Raw genomic sequence first — 16,176 nt, forward strand, 5'->3', positions numbered from 1 at the left:
CCTATAATTTTAGGGTTGTGCCACATAGTTTAATTAGGTTTTATACTGACTTCCTGTTATTTGAACAGTAAAAGGTTGGTTCAAGATATCTTTGGGTGAATTGCTTCTAGATACTATTGTTTTTAAGAATTTATGCAAATAATAGAAAAAAAACACTGTAGATCACACAACTTTCTCATACTACTTCCCTCTGGAAGGAGAAGGGAAGGTGATGACACATCTTAGTACAAATAAACACAGTCAATGGTGGCAGAAAAGCGTTTTCACAAAAGCTTCCAATAGATTTAATTGCAAGAGAAATTTCACACATTTTGGTTTCTGGAAAAAAAGCCAGCAGCCTTATTCTACAGCAAATTTGTAAAATGATAGTGAGTATTTTGAATCTTTTCACACATATCCCTAAATTTGGAAGGAGAGAGATAGAATGTTTCTTCCAATATGACTGAAATTAGAAGTGGAGGAAGGTGAATGTCTACAGTAGTGATGGTCTCCTCATACAGCAGGGGCTGCAAGTACAGCACCAATATATTAGTTTATTTTGTCTTTGTAGAGTACCTGAGTGGAGCAGGATTCAGGGAATAGCCTTTAGTTACAAAGCTAATAACACCAGCAGCAGACTGTATAAGTCCCTAATTTTCTTGTATCTTATTACATAGGGTTGGGGAGGTTTAAAATGTACTTAAACTTTGGAGAACTTAGACATCTAAAGTGGGTTTTCTGGTGCTGATGCCTCTCTGTCAGCTGTCATTTTACCTTGAGAATACTTGTACTTAAATGTCACAGCTAACCAGACTTGAGTTTTTAAGTCTTGTACGAGGGCAGTTCAGTGCAGGGTAAGTTGACACCTACGAGGTGTCATGGATCCTAAAACTGAATATCCCCCCTGGTAGATTCTCTTAAGCAATCTACTGAAAGCTAGTGGAAAGGAATAGTACTGTACAAATAGTGCAAAGGACAGAGCACTGTACAAAATGGATTTTTGGCTACCCTTTTTTGGAAACATACCCACAAAAAGAAGGGAAGTTTAGATTTCCTTTTTCTTCAGTGTTTGTATATGAAATCAGAGGCCCTTATTTACTCTGCAGCTTGCATGGGTTTAAACACTTGTGTTCCACAAATCTCACATATTCTTTGCGGCCTGTATTTTAGTTACTTTGCATTGTTCATGATGAGTAAACGTAGGGAGAAACAGAGATATTCAAATGCCCTAGTTGAGCAGAGCTGGAATTGAAGAAGAAAGGGCTTATGGGTTTTAATAATCGAGGATGCAATTTGCTAAGTGTATGGATATTTTTAAGTGTTTGGACTGTAGCAATGTCCCCCCCTCCACCCCTCCCTTCCAAAAAAATGGATGTTCTTATCTAGGAGTAGGTACATAGTAATGAGGCATTAAAGTTTCTGTATCCTGTATTTTAGAAATAAGAGGTGTAGAGCTATGTAGATAGCTATGTCATACTCAGATGATGATGACGTATAAATAGAATCAATATAACTTTGTACTTCTGAATTTTGTCCCAGTCTATCTTCTTCTGTTTTCATCTATCTGCTGGTTTTTAAGATACAAGTAGGTCTGTTTTATTCATTGTCTGGTAACCATAATTTCCAAGTATTTTAACAAATCATAATTTCTCAGAAAATGCCTTTTGTTTACATTAAGAACCCATTAAGGCTTCATGAGTTCAGTTCAACACCACATATTATCCTGGCAGATACGTTCAGAAATCAAACTGGTCATGAAAAATAGGTCTCAAGTTATTAGTTTAAAATTTAACATAGATAAGGGTACAATACCTGAAAACAAACAAACAAGCAAACAAACAAAAACAATTAAAGAAAACAAAGAAGATCTATGTATTCACTTATCTATAAGGAAATATTCTGTGGTTTTTACTCTATGTATGAGTCACAAAAAGATAATTTTGTGGACCAATCATCCCTTAGCTGATCCTAACAGAGGTATTCTGTGCAGAGTATTCAAAAAAATTACTTGTCTTCAATCTAGTTCTCTGTCTTGGCTTGAAAGACAGGGGTTTGCCAAGGAATGTGAGAACCTCCTTTGGGATGGAGAATATGATGCCCTTTCCTCCAAATTATCATAACTTTGAAATTCAGGGACTGTCAGGCAAAGATATGGGAAAAGGAATAATTCTTTACTAGTATGTATGTATATAACAAGGCAATCAAACAACAGCAATGACAGCAACAACAACAAAAAAAAAGAATAAACCAGAAAACCCAGTAAAGTCTCTTCTTGCTGTTTAAGCACTTTCCCCTTGGTGCAGTTCCGGTCACAGCCGGCAGGGGCGCTGGTGGCTCCCGGTGGGCAGCGCAGGTGCAGTGATTCCCTCATGGCTGCAGGAGGCGCTGTGGTGCGAGCCCAGGGAGCACGCTGTAATGGCGGCTTGACCCAGATGGGAAGAGATGGAAGAAAAGCTTTGCTTCACAAACCCCCTGGGCCGGTAGCTCTCGGTGCCCCTCTGGATAGCAAAAGGAGCTGTAACAAGAGCCTCAGAAGCAGCAAACTGGAATAGCAGGAACAAACATAATCTGAAAGTACTACACACGAAACTCTTCAGCTGCGGCTGGAAGCTGGAACCATGGGATGTCTGGGCAGGCAGGGTGTGCAGGGACTACAGTGTAGCAAAAAATCCCGGACCAGCAGCAGCCCTGTTCCCAAACAGGAAGAGGACAGGGAGAGGCTCCCTGTGAGGGGGAAAAGGGCTCCCAGGCTTTTCCCCTGAGGCACTGGAGAATATGGTGAAAGGCTCTATTTAGTGAGGTAGGCTGTTAATAAGGTCCCAGTTCAGTGGCTGCTCTCACAAGCAGAGCAAAGCCCATCCACAGCAGAAGAAGCAGGACCAGGCCAGGCTTGGGCTTCAGCAGCAGCGAATTCCCCCTCCTCTAATCAGTAGGTCCATGGTCCTCTTCTGAAGCCAAGAGAGCAAGCAGCTACCCCAATTCTCATGGTATCTCTGCCCCTCAGCTGCTCCCTTCCTGGGGCAACTTCTTTTGTCTCTCTTAAGTACCCTGTCATTATTATCTTTTAGCAACAAAATGGGAGAATATTCCCTAAGGAAATGAAAAGGAAAAACCCTAACCTCCAACGTTCTCCTTACTGCAGTCAAGCAGTTATTGAAATCAATTAGGAGATTGTTAGTGTATATCACAAACACAAAAGACTCACCATCATTTGCTTCCATTATAAGCTTTCATCTTTAGCACTATAAAACTCCAAGACATTATGACCAATTACTGAATAAATTAAGGGATTATGTCATGGATAGGACTCAATGACCTCTCAAAGTCATTTCTAACCCTATATTTCACTGATGATAGGGTATCTTAAATTCCAAGTGAGACTCCATAGGGCTGTATGCCTGTTAAAACATTTTTTTCTGGAAGGGAAGTTAATATGATCTCAAGATATTAGCCATATACATCATAAGAAAGCCAGATGTTAGTCAGGTAAAGTATTTCTGGAGAAGTAATTTAAGAGAGATGAAGGCAGCATTCAGTGTTTGGCAAGGAAGCAATAGTTACCTCAGCAAGTCTATCAGGCCTAGTACCTCAGTAGGTATAAGCCCTTTAAAGGTCCTGCTAATCTAAATTAATGGAATTTCTTACTCAAGCAGGGAATAAAGGTATGTTTGGCATGTACCTGTAGTTGGTAGAGTCTATCTGTCATCTCAGAGCACAGACGTGGTCAGGGCTGATATGTGACTCAGAGGAAAACAAGGAAAAAAATTCACTTGCAGAGATCAAACTGTCCATCAAAGACAATTCTTTCCTGATCCCTACAGATTATTAAAGGAAACTCTGAAGTATGAAATGCGATTACATTCGTTAGCTTAATATAAAACTGCAACTGTTAGAATGATGTCGCTTTTCATTATTTTTAGTAAAATACATGTAAGAAATTTTATCGTACTAGTTAGCACTATTTAATCCACTTGTGATTCCCAGTGTTAGTTCAGATGTAAATGGTGATATCAAAGTGAGTCCAGCTGGAAACTGGATCTGGACGGTAGCTTCTGTTATAGATGGATAATGAGATGATTGGCTCTCGCAATTAAGGGATGACTATTGTGTGAATATTAAGAAAAGTTTTAGTGATGTATAGTTGTGTTATTATCATTTAGATGTCCTCTGTTCTCCCCATAGTTCCCTTTTACCCCTCTGTATTGTTGCCATCAGACAGCCAGGGTGGTCTAGGACAGGTAAAAAAGAAGGCGTGCACATGTGTCCCTTACCCGGGGAAGTTGGGAATGGAAAAGCTCAGGGGGTTGCTTAGGGGGTGCAGCATGGCAACCTAATCTCCACTCCAGTTACAAGAATGCAGTCTCTAGTGATAAAAGGCAAAGAGCTGACTGGCAGACTCTGGGAGGAGCCAGGACTGGCTGATGCAACCCCCAGGGGTATAAAAGACAGAACATCCATCTTGAAGATGAACCAGTCACATGGTATGCATGCAGGCCCTTCTCAATGCTGCAACTTTTTCCTTATGTAGTCCTTTTGTTGTATTTTTGTCAAAGTTTAATCAACCTTTTTAAATTTCCAAACTGAGCAGTTGTTTCTCACAGCTTCCATCACTTCATTTTTAGTAAAAGGGTCATTTGTTCTTGGTATGAAAAAGGGATTAAAAATTTATTGCAGTGATTTTGGTCCTCTTCCCTACTCACATTTTAAGTAACTATTTATTTTGAGGATTTTAATTCTGCAAATTGCATTAATCCCAGTTTGTCAAAGCAATACAGAGTATTTTTAGCCGAAATAATACTTGCATAAATCAATCTGGTTCTAGGTCAGTGTGATTTTCTGAGTTTCTTTAGAAATCTGATTGCTGGTGGCAAGCATTAGAAAAATCTTCATTTTGCAATTATACAAAGTAGCAATAAGTGAAGGTACTGGGTGTTGTAAAAAAAAAAAATATTCACTGTTGATTCACAAATTTGATTGCACAAATTCCCAATGTTGATTCCACAAATCTTTAGAAATCTATTAAATGTAAAGCAAGGTTTCTTTGAGATATCTCATGGCTTTTGAGCTCTAGTAGTCTTTTGAGTATCTGTCATGCATGGCTTTTATATCTGAGGAGTAGTATTCAAACATTCTAGAAGTTACTGAATTCTTGTGGATAAGAAGATCTCAGCATTTACTTTGTCCGCAAGGCCATTAGACTCCTTTGTAACCTGGCCTGAGGTCCCTTTAGTCACTCAGGAGATAAACTGCTGGATGAAAAGGAGCAGTACATCTATTAACAGGATAAGTTTTAGCTCCATGCCCTCAATGTTTTTAAATACATTCAATCAGGCAGCTGCTCAGCATAACCTATTCAACCTGCTGGAAATATCTGCTCATTGCACATACCAAATGGTGCATGGTCCATTAATAATGGTCCATTATTAGCTCAGCCACATCTTCGCTTACCCTTACATCTCTCTGTAAGCATGGGTACATCTATACATGCTATTTATCCTTCTGGGGCCCTCCTCTTTTTTTAATGCTGAGTATATGGTTTGATAATAAGTAAAATGTAAGAATGATAATATCAGGTAAAATATTAATAAGCAACAATATACTGAAATAAATGGCATAGGCCTACATTATGATAACACAATGAAATAATGAAATTGATTTAGTATGGATTTTCTGGTTTTTATACTTAAGATCTTCAGAAAAACAAAGTGGGGACTTCTCTTCATTAATGCCTCCTGCATTCCTCCAATGTTCAGGTGAATTGTTAAAGCCTTTAGCCTTTCTCTGCATATCAAGTACTGATGGCTTCCAGAAGCAGGAGACTGATGGCTACAAATCACATCTATTATATATATCTTAGCTCAAAGAGATTTGGAGTATTGGAATAAATCACACAAGACTCCATTTTCTTCATGGTGGAAAAAGCTCCTTCTTTATTCACATAACTTGTTTTATACAGTTTTACAGACCTCGTGTGTGACTCCAATTGGTTAGTAGCTTTCTTGTCAATTACTTTATTGATTAGTAAAAGGTATTTTACTTGTCCATCAAATCTCTCTACTCTTAAATTGTTTACACATTTTCTTCACTGGTTCTTATGGGATAGATTTAATGTTTATGCAGGTGCTAGTTCTTTTTGACCAGGAATAGATTGTTATGTTAACAAACTATTCACAGCAGGATTGCTTTCATGTGGGAATTTGCAAAGTGCTGGCCTGACAAGACTAGCCACTGACATAACAGAGCAGGCCTGATTTTATGAGGCCTTTCTTTTATAATTTTTCAACCTTACCAACAATGCAGTATATACAATCTGTATTGACATTTTTGGGAAAGGGAACAATATTTTAACAAAAATCTAGCCTGAGTTATGTCTTGCAATCCCATTATTGTCATCCTGTCTTTACCAAGGACTGAATTTAGCCCGTGTAGAGTTAAAAAGCATGGAATGAAATTCTCACTCTTTATTTTACATGTAAGTATAAATTTGTCAATTAGAAGTTAATGAAGATTTCTTTCTTGTTAATTTTTAATTGCTGTTAAGGATTTTGATTCAGAATATTTATTTATAATATTTTAACACTGATCTTTAAAACATTTTCAAAGTAGTTTCCTGGTTGTGAATGAGATTTCTGTCTGATGAGTGGTCCTGTATGCCAGCTATCCACACAGATACTTAATAGATTTGCTCGCTTCCTCTTGGATAATTTCCCAGATTAGTAGATGGCACACTTCCATACCAAGTCTGTTGAGACCGTCTTTGCAAAATTAGGGATTTTACTTTTATCATGTGTCATGTGTCTATGTGACTTGAAGTAGAGATGTTCAAAACACAGAATTATTTAATGTATTTTTACAAAACATTTTGTTTTGACTCTCTTCCACAAACCAGCCTCTGTATTTTTGCATTGATCTGCTCTTAGCACAAAAAGTCAAGGATGCAGAAGACACTGCTATACATGATTTTCTCTGCATTAAGATTACTGTGAGAAAATACAGTGATTGTATATATTAAAAATACTAAAGTGATTTCAGCCTTTAGTATAATAAAAAGAAAGGCCTAAAGCATGGGGGTCCATGGGCCAAGCAGGAGCATTCCAATTGAGGATGCTGCAGCGCTGGTGCTGGGTCTTCTTGGGCAGAGATCTCCCCAGTGTTCCAGGTGGAGCAGCACAGATTCAGTGGGTCAGAAGCCCCTTTTTATCCTGTTTTTTTGTCCCTTTGGATTGGTTTCTTTTTGGATCCTTCATTTGCATGAAGGTTTAAGGCACTTGATTGGCCCATTACAGGTCTGTCCCAGCTGGCTCGTTTTGCCTGCGGGTGATGCACTTTACTTAGGAGTAATATGGTATGTTGAGTACCGTATTTCTTATAACTACCCTTTTAACCCCTTTTACAATATAATAACCAAACTAACAGTACATGCTTAATGACCTATCAACTATTTTACAACAGTTTCTAGCCTTTTAAAAGTATAGCTGTGAGGAGAAAAATCATAACAACAAAGTAGGAAAAAAAATATGTGGCCTTTGAATACCAGTCACTGAAATCCTTGTTTAGTAAACAGTGCTTGTAGGTCACACCAAAAACTGATCTCTCAATTCAGATGAACACTTGTGTTCCTCAGATATACTAGCAGTATTTTGTTTAGATATAAAGATAATTCAACATTTATAGATCTTTATCTTGAATAATTTATTATTATTATTTTGAATAATTTATTTCCATGAGAAGCAAGTTAAAACAAGTTTTCACAAGATGCATGTATGCTATATAGATAGCAAAAAACTTTTATTGTGATGTTTGAGGGTTTGTTTCTGTCTGCTGTATTGGCAGATCCTGTAGCCACCTGCTGACTAGTGAAAAAGACATTCAGATGCATAAAAAATTGATTGAGTTGTTCATAGTAGTGCCCTTCATGAGAGGTCTTGTGGCTAATAATAGTCTGTTTCTTACTGCTACACAGTTGACATGAAAATGACCACAAGTTACCTTTTTTTTTTCTCGTTTGTTTCTCACAATAACTTTTCTGATAACAGTCACAGTAACTCAGATTGGTTTTATATTCTAAAGAGGTTAAAAAAAATTGTAGGATTGAAATTATCTTCCTAATAGTTTTATATGTTTTGCTTTTCCTTTAGGCACTGGTATGTGTCTCCTCCTCTCATTTTAAGAAATGGATAGCATTTTCATAGTATATTATGAATAAGGTCTGGAGAACTTCCCACTAACTCCACTCGGAAATATCTAAACCCCTGAGTTTATAATACTGCAATCTTAAGGTTCTTTATTCTCTGTGGAAATTAATTTATGGCTTCACTGCTGTGGTCTCTTAGACCTTTCTGAAGGTTTCTGGGATAAGGAAGTAGCCCCTATGGGTTGACATTGGGTGCTATAGGCCAGACATTATTTTTGCTTGTTCCCTTCAAAATGCTGAGTTCAAATCTTCCCAGTGCTCTATCTTCTCTATCCAAAGGGCAGAAGCATAATTTTGAACTGAGTGATTGCAGCACCAGCATTCATTCATCTTTAAAGATCAGGTCATTCATAATAGTTACATTATGCTATATATAAGCATTCTTCCTGGAATATTTAGAAGAGTGCCTTTTTGAAGACATAGTGATTTTTTTTATTTTGGCTATGTAATGTTTGTTGTTTTGTTTGTTGGTTTTGTGTTTCTTTTTTTTCTTGTTGCTAGTCAAGCTCAGGAAGGAGTTCATTTGCCATGTTAAGCCCCTGGCCTGGCCCAAAGGCACAAGGGTTGGAGACTGTTAATGAAAACACCTTTCACTTATTGTAACCCATGATTTGGGTTCTACATTATAGGAATTCCTGCAAGAAGAACTACCTAGACCAGTGGTGAATGAGCCTCACTCGTGGTAGTGCAAGTGCAGCTACAACCCGATCTGAGCTGGCTTTGGTGCCTAGTAACTCCACAAAACACACACCTTTCTTGTCCTGAGTGGCTACTAAGATAGGTGGAGCCTGAAGTCATGGACTGAATTAACACAGTGGACAATTGTGGGCATTTTATAGGGATGGTCTGAGGAGTAGGGGAATCATATCAGCATATCCATATTGTGGCAGGAAGGAGGAAGGGGAGTGACATTTGAAGTGATGTTTATATTCTCAGGTCACAGTTACACATGATGGAGCTCTGCTCTCCTGGAACACCTCTCTGTCCATAGCTAGCAATCAATGAATTCTTTGGTTTGGTTTGCTTGCCTGTGTGGCTTTTGCTTTATTTATTGAACTGTGTTTATTTGCTTTATTTATTGAACTGTATTTATCTCAATCCATTTCTCAGGCACTGTTAAACAGAGAAAGAATTGTCTGGATGGCTGCATTCAGTTATGTCAATGGCTTAATGACCTAGTGGAAACTTGTATCTAATCATGTCCTTTAATGCACCAATACTATTTACTATCTTCCTTAATGACATAGTGACAGTTAATTTACCCTCAGCATTTTTGCAGATGATGCCAAGCTGACCAGTATGGTTTATCTGTAGAACGAAGAGATGCCATCCAGAGGGTCCTTGGCAGGCTTAAGGAGTGGCCCACAAAAACTTCATTAACTTTAACAAAACCAAGTCCTAGGACAAAGGTACTGCATCTGAATTACTGGATTCCCAGTATCCATGCAGACTGGATGATTACTTGATTGAGAGTAGCTTTGAAGAGAAGAAATTGGGAAAAATGCTATAATAATGGATGTAAAATTGCACTCTATCTGGCAAAGTGTACTTGCAGGCCAAAAAGTCAATCACATAATGGTGCCTCCAATGCTGTGTTCATGGAGGTGACTGTCCCCCTCTACTCCACTCTCGTAGGACCTCACCTGAAGTACTGAGTCTAGCTCTGTGATCCCAGCACAAAGATTTGGATCTGTTCGAGCAATCCAGAGAAGGCCACAAAAATGATTACCTCTCCTATGAAGACAGGCTGAGAGACTTGGGGTTGCTCAGCCAGGAGAGGAGAAGGCTCTGAGGACAACTTTTTAGAGACAATATATGTAAAACAGGTTTCTAAGAAAGGTGGACAAGGCTTTCTACCAAAGCCTATAGTAAAAGGACAAGGATTATTGATTTTAAGCTAAACCCATATCAGTTTGTACTGTATGTCATGAAGAAATTTTTTTTACATTAAAGATGGCAAAACACTCAAAGAGATTGCCCAAAATAGTTGTGCAATTGCTAGCAGTGGTCAAAGTCAAATTAGACAGGACTTTGAGTGACCTGATCCAGTGAAATATGTCCTTGCCCAAGACAGGAGACTTGGACCAGATGATCTTTGAATGTCCCTCACAAACCAAAATGTAAACATTCTCTAATTCCTTAGTTCTCTGATTTTCTGATAAGCATGAAGTAGTTTAGCTATTAAACACTACTTTTGTTAACCCAGATTTTCCACTCATCTCTATCTGTATCACTAGGGACCTATTCTACTTTTTAGTGAATATTTTTTGACCTTATTAACTTCTTTATCCTTGTCTTGTTGTTATGCAGTCTTTTTAAATTATTCCCTTATACCTGATGCAGAAATCATTAGAGTAAGTGTTCATTAGATTTAAGTACTCTTTAAGATACATAATGTAAACATTATTCAAAATTTCCTTGTGTATATCATATGTACATGTAAATGAAAATAATTTAGACATACCAGATACTCTTCTAGGCTTCTAAATCCAGGTAAGGAAGATAAATCACAGCAAACTTAAACCGGTTTTAAAATGACTGGGAGAGTTTCCAACAGATCAGCCAAATATTTTGGATTATTTTTGCAGGTAGATGTTTAAGTGGAAAATTACTTGTTCCTGGTTTTGATGTAAAATAAGCCAAAATTTTTTATGATACTGACATCTTGTCATAGGATGCATGCCTAAACCTTATTTTGTCTTTTACATGAAGTCACATAGAAACCAAAAGTATACATCAAGGTATCAAAGATTGTTTATTCACATTATGCTTAAGGTTTTCAAAGATTCTTTTAAAATCTGTATATAAAGTTTCCAAATAAAATATTCTTCCTGACTGTTTTATTCTGAAGGTGGGCATAACATTTTCTACTCATACAAGTATATGAGATTTTACAGTTAACAGAATTTAAGGCTTTTTTTAATGTAAATAAAATTTATTTTTGAGCTGAATAAAAAGCAAAAAACCACACCTCCAAAACCCCAAATAAAACAAAAAATAAAAATAGAAGAAATAATCAAGTAACCCTTGTGCTACTCAAGTATTAATAATATCTTTCTTGTTAAAAGAGAGATCATGTTCCATCCATGCTGACAGAATGAGAGCTGACAGCGACAGATTGCCATACCAGGGAACAACCTGCCCTTCTATTGAGTACCTCAGCTGATGGAAAAAAAGGTTTGGAAAAATAGTTATGCTGATGACACGTTTATACCAGATTTATTTTTATTTTGAGTAACTTTCTTCTGTCCATTTAACTTCAGAGAATTTCATCACTTACATGAAAGATGAATTTGGTATCATGGGCTGAAACTTTACAGTCAGCAAAGTCAACATCATCAAAATGGGATGAAAAATAAGATCCTGCCCTTACTACATAATATACATTTACTGTATATTTACAGACTGAAGAGAGTAAGACAATATCTTGCATCATTTTCTTGTTTTACTAAGCTCAAAACAAAAAGCTGGTTTTCCCTTCAGCAATTGTAATTCAAGAAAGTGAAGACTAGAACTGAATAATCTTCTTCCTCTGATGAAGAAATCCCAGACTCTGAAAGTACTCTTTATCTTATCCCTTCTACCATTAGATTCTCTCTCTCCCTACTTAAGCCAACAACAGGTCCTTTTCACATTAGTGTAATTCAGAAGTGGAAAATATAGAACAGCTTGAGGGCAAAATTGAATTACCAAACTGATTCTCCCCCTTGATTTAGTACTTCATGCAGGCTTTTTTCCCCCACAGCATATACGTGACAATTATCAGGATAAGTGCTAAGTAAATGTTGGACATTAAGAACTTGAAAGAATCAGGACATTATAATTTTTGACATTATCCTAACATGTGCTTTGTGGTCATTCTATGCTTCCAGATCTATTGTAGCACATTTCAAATGCAGACTTCTAGCTATCATTTTTCACCACTTACATATGTTAAACATTCTTATTGAAGGCACTTTATTCTTCACTTTGTTCTCTTAAGCTATCATTATTCTTATGGTGTTTAAGTACACATTTCTTTGTCCTCAGTTCAAATTCCTTTTAGGTTGGCAGTTTTCTTTTGGAGGATAATAGTAAAATGATATAGTGAACAATAGCAGCAGACAGTACTTCAGAAAGTCCTTGAAAGGCTCAGATTAGAGATGCTTTATATATTTATCTTTTTAAATGTTCGATTTGCCATGCAGTTACAATCCCACTGAAACATTACTTCTTATTTCTCAACAGTTTGACAGTCTTTTTCCTATAATGTAGCTAAACTATTTTATGCCTCCCCTTCTATGTTGTCAACCTGTGCTAATTGAAATGTTTATAAAATGCTGATACTGAAGTATTGAGGCTTAACAGTTCAATAGTTCTTTAATGAGTCCTCTGTTTTATTCATAAAATGATTTATAGAAATATTTAATCTCACTGATTTACCATTAGTATTAATGAGTCTAGTTATTAAGCACTTTATTTCAGAATGCCACATAGATACAAATCCTGTAAAACATGGCAGTATCTTGTACTAAGTTATTTTGCATTTAAGAGAATGAATGATTTTGAAATCTTACAGGTTTTCCTCAGTGAAACATAGTTATTCATTAGCATAAAACTAATTGACTCTTTTATATGCAGTATCTTTGTACTAAGTTATTTTATATTTAGAGAGAATCAGTGGTGTGAAATCTCACAGACTTTCCTCCATGAAACAGTTATTCATTAGCATGGAACTAGAAGACTCTTTCATATAATCTCCCTGCCATTATTATCAGATTTTATGCAAATAATTTAGCACAGGGGCAATCACAAAGTAATCCCAAAGACTGAAAATAGAAGTGCATAACGAGTCAGTAGAAATAAAAGTGATTCCATTGCCCTTGATTATTAAGCAAGGACTTCTTGATTATCAACTCTTAGCAAGAATCTGATTCTTTGTTATTCTTAATCTAATTTCTTCGAAGAAATAATTTTCTAACATGTTGTACACATGTTAACATGTAAAGTAAAGTTACTTTAAAATTATTCAACCATCAGTCATCTTTTTATGTTCCTTCCCATTGTTGTTCAAATGAAATGTTATTAGTTGGACAGGTTTCAACCAGCCTTATGTATTTGGAAGTTAATATTTTGGGAGAAACTTCCTACCATGATGAGTTCAATGAAGAAGCTGCAAAAGTGACATCCAGAGTCTTGAAAGGTGCTACAGACATTTTGTTTTTCTGATTGACCTCTCCTGGCTACAGCCTCAGACATCTAGGAAAGAGAACTGGGGGAGGGAGGGCAGAAATCAACTTCTTTGTTCCATTAGTGCATTTAACCTATGCATTTAACCATTATGCATTTAACCATAATTTTTTATGTCCAGTAATAGTTTTAATGGGAAAGAAGGGAGTCCTTTGTCTTGTTAGTCAAAGGACTATGACAACATTCCCTCCCAATGTATGGAGTCTGCTATGTAAAATTTGCACATTTGCATTTAAATCTATATTTTCTTTATTTGTAAAATTTGTTTAGATTTTACAATTTAATTGGAATTAATTGAAAACTTGGAAAATTTTGGTATAATCAAGGCAATAAATTTTCAATGTAAATATTTATTTGCAATTTTTTCCTTTTAAATAAATTATTAAGATTTAACCTTTACACAAAACCAACTGAATTCTCCATAATTTGACTTTATGTGTATTTTCTGGAAAGTTAACCAAGAGTTGGAGATGGAGTTGGAGCTTTCAATAAAGATTATCAGAGAAGCCCTGCAATTTTGAGGTGCAGAAAAGACTCCCTTGTGTTCTAAACTCCTTAGAGAGGAATTGAGGCATGGTTAGATCCAGTCTTAGCCCCAGGCTTTGTTAAAGGAATCCCTCAAGATTAAAGATTGCAAATCTGATCTATTTCTATAAAATGAGCTATTGACAAATGATTCGACAAAAGATCTTAATCAGAATTATTTACTACATAGTATAAAAGCCAAAATTACTAATATAGTATAATATAGTGCACTATATTAAAGCAATTCTGTTAAAACCATTGCATTAAAGCTAGCTAAAAGAAACAATTATTAAGTAGAGATTGATATAACTCACCATGCAAACATCCATGCAAATATGGGCAAGTCTTTTCACTGAGCCTTGCCTCAGGGGGCATCCTCAAATCCAAAGGAGGAATCTCTACACATGCCAAGGAGGAATTGTTAGAATGGTAGAACAACCTAACTGTATGAGACTGGACTGGGCTTTTGTAGTGTAAAGTGATTGACTGCCAGTCATTGTCTCTGGTCGCCTCACTATTAGGACGTTAATTTGAGGTTGGTAAGCATATTGGTTTTAACATAGTTTAACACCAAAACACACATGACATCCCTCTCAGTCGTCCATTATGAAGAGACTTGCAAATGGCATTGTCTGAGTTGCTTCACTGCATACCAGGGCAGAGCATCCTCCTACCCCAAGGCCTCCCTAAACGTTACTGAATGTCATTAGACCTTCTGAGGGATGTCATAGACTGGAGGTGTATGTGACAAATCTTCAGTATGACATGTATAACCACACTACTCAGTGGTTTTGTGGGAAATGTCTGCAGTCCTAAACTCATTTTGCAGACTCTCAATTTTTCTGGTTTTAGAGGCTCACTTCTGGTAAGAGAGAAGTATTGCTGTCACAGTTGTGATTAGCAGATGGCATTCATGTAGGAGCACACACAGGCAGGGACTTATAAGACTTAGAGTCTATAGTCTTAGACTAGAGAAAGACTTAATTACACAGAAAATGTCACATTCTCTACTTTAAAAAACTGTGATTCTTAATGGGAGATTAGACCACCAATTTTATAGGAACATGGACTTATGATAGAGTCTTTCCTTTACTGGAGCAGTTTTTCTCTGTCTAGGCTGAGAAAACATCACACATGTGGTGATTTTATCAGATTGCAAAACTGTGTTTTGTAGTGCCAAAGGCAGGAGACTGTAGGGGGGCATAAAAGCTCCCTTTTCTCAAGGGTAAATAATTGTATGCTCTGAACTCAGTCTTTGTACACAGAATTCACTTTTACATCCCTTGTCATGGTTTGACACTGGAGCAATGCCAGTGCCCCCACGAAAATACATTCTCCCTGGTGTCTGATGTGAGATGTGACCAGGAATAGAGCAAAGCAGACTCCAGCTTCGGAAAAAAGGGAAAAAAACAAACTTCATTAACTTAAAATATATAAAAGAAACACACAGAACTCGGGATGAGAACCTTCCAAACATTCCTCCTCCTCCCCCCACCAAATTCCCAATACATCACAGTAAGACAAAACCTTGGATTCTCAATCCAGTTATCATCCCTCAGATCACCAACTCTCAGTCCATCACCACCCTTTAGATAATCAATTCCCAGTTCATCAAGGAGTCCCTCTTGTGCCATAGGCTTTTCCTGGAAACACAGTTGAAACCTCTTGTGTTTCCATGTCACATGTGGCACCGCCCGGAGATCATCTGCCATCCTGACATCTTCCTTCCATATCCAGTGCTCTCACCCCTGCACATGGACCAGAGCTGCTTCTAGGGTTTTCCTTTTAAGGGTGCTTTGCCCAGTTCAAAAAAGAGCACAGTCTCTCACTTTCAGGATACCAGTCCCCCCCAGATTTCACCCCCTGGGGCCGAGGGGTCTCAAGAACAGAGATCTCCTTCCCTGAAGATCAAGGGCACCACCACCACCCTCCTCACCTGTTGTGTCTGTTCACTCCTTCACATAACAACACTGAATTCTTTTGTCTCCAAGCTATTGCCTCCCCCTAGTGCAGTTTCTGTGCCACAGGAAAAATGGTTCTGTCCACAGCTATACAAGAAAAGTCCAGGCAAAGGCCACTCCATCATCTCCTGCCACCTAGAATTCTTCTCAACTTCTCTCGGACATCTTTCACTTGCACAAACTTGCATCACACTTGCCCATTTCCTGCTATTCATCCCTATCTCTCTTCTCATTCAGCTCCAGGAGGATCAGCATTTGTAAGGTCTCCATCATCCAAGAAAAGGGTTA

General features: G+C 37.3%; 1 long non-coding RNA gene across 2 annotated transcripts in view; it reads right to left on the minus strand.

Moving 5' to 3' along the window:
• Positions 1-16,176, minus strand: part of LOC129133771 (uncharacterized) — a 66,912-nt gene that overhangs the window by 11,894 nt on the left and 38,842 nt on the right. Inside the window, exon 1 of one of the 2 annotated variants that reach the window (XR_008536048.2) lies at positions 13,304-13,414. The exons of the other annotated variant lie outside the window; for it this stretch is intronic. This is a non-coding gene — a long non-coding RNA (uncharacterized LOC129133771). Of the gene's footprint in view, positions 1-13,303; positions 13,415-16,176 lie in introns of those variants that run through there. 2 annotated transcript variants of the gene reach the window in all.

The sequence above is a fragment of the Agelaius phoeniceus genome, chromosome Z, assembly GCF_051311805.1.
Source record: "Agelaius phoeniceus isolate bAgePho1 chromosome Z, bAgePho1.hap1, whole genome shotgun sequence".
NCBI classification, from domain to species: domain Eukaryota; kingdom Metazoa; phylum Chordata; class Aves; order Passeriformes; family Icteridae; genus Agelaius; species Agelaius phoeniceus.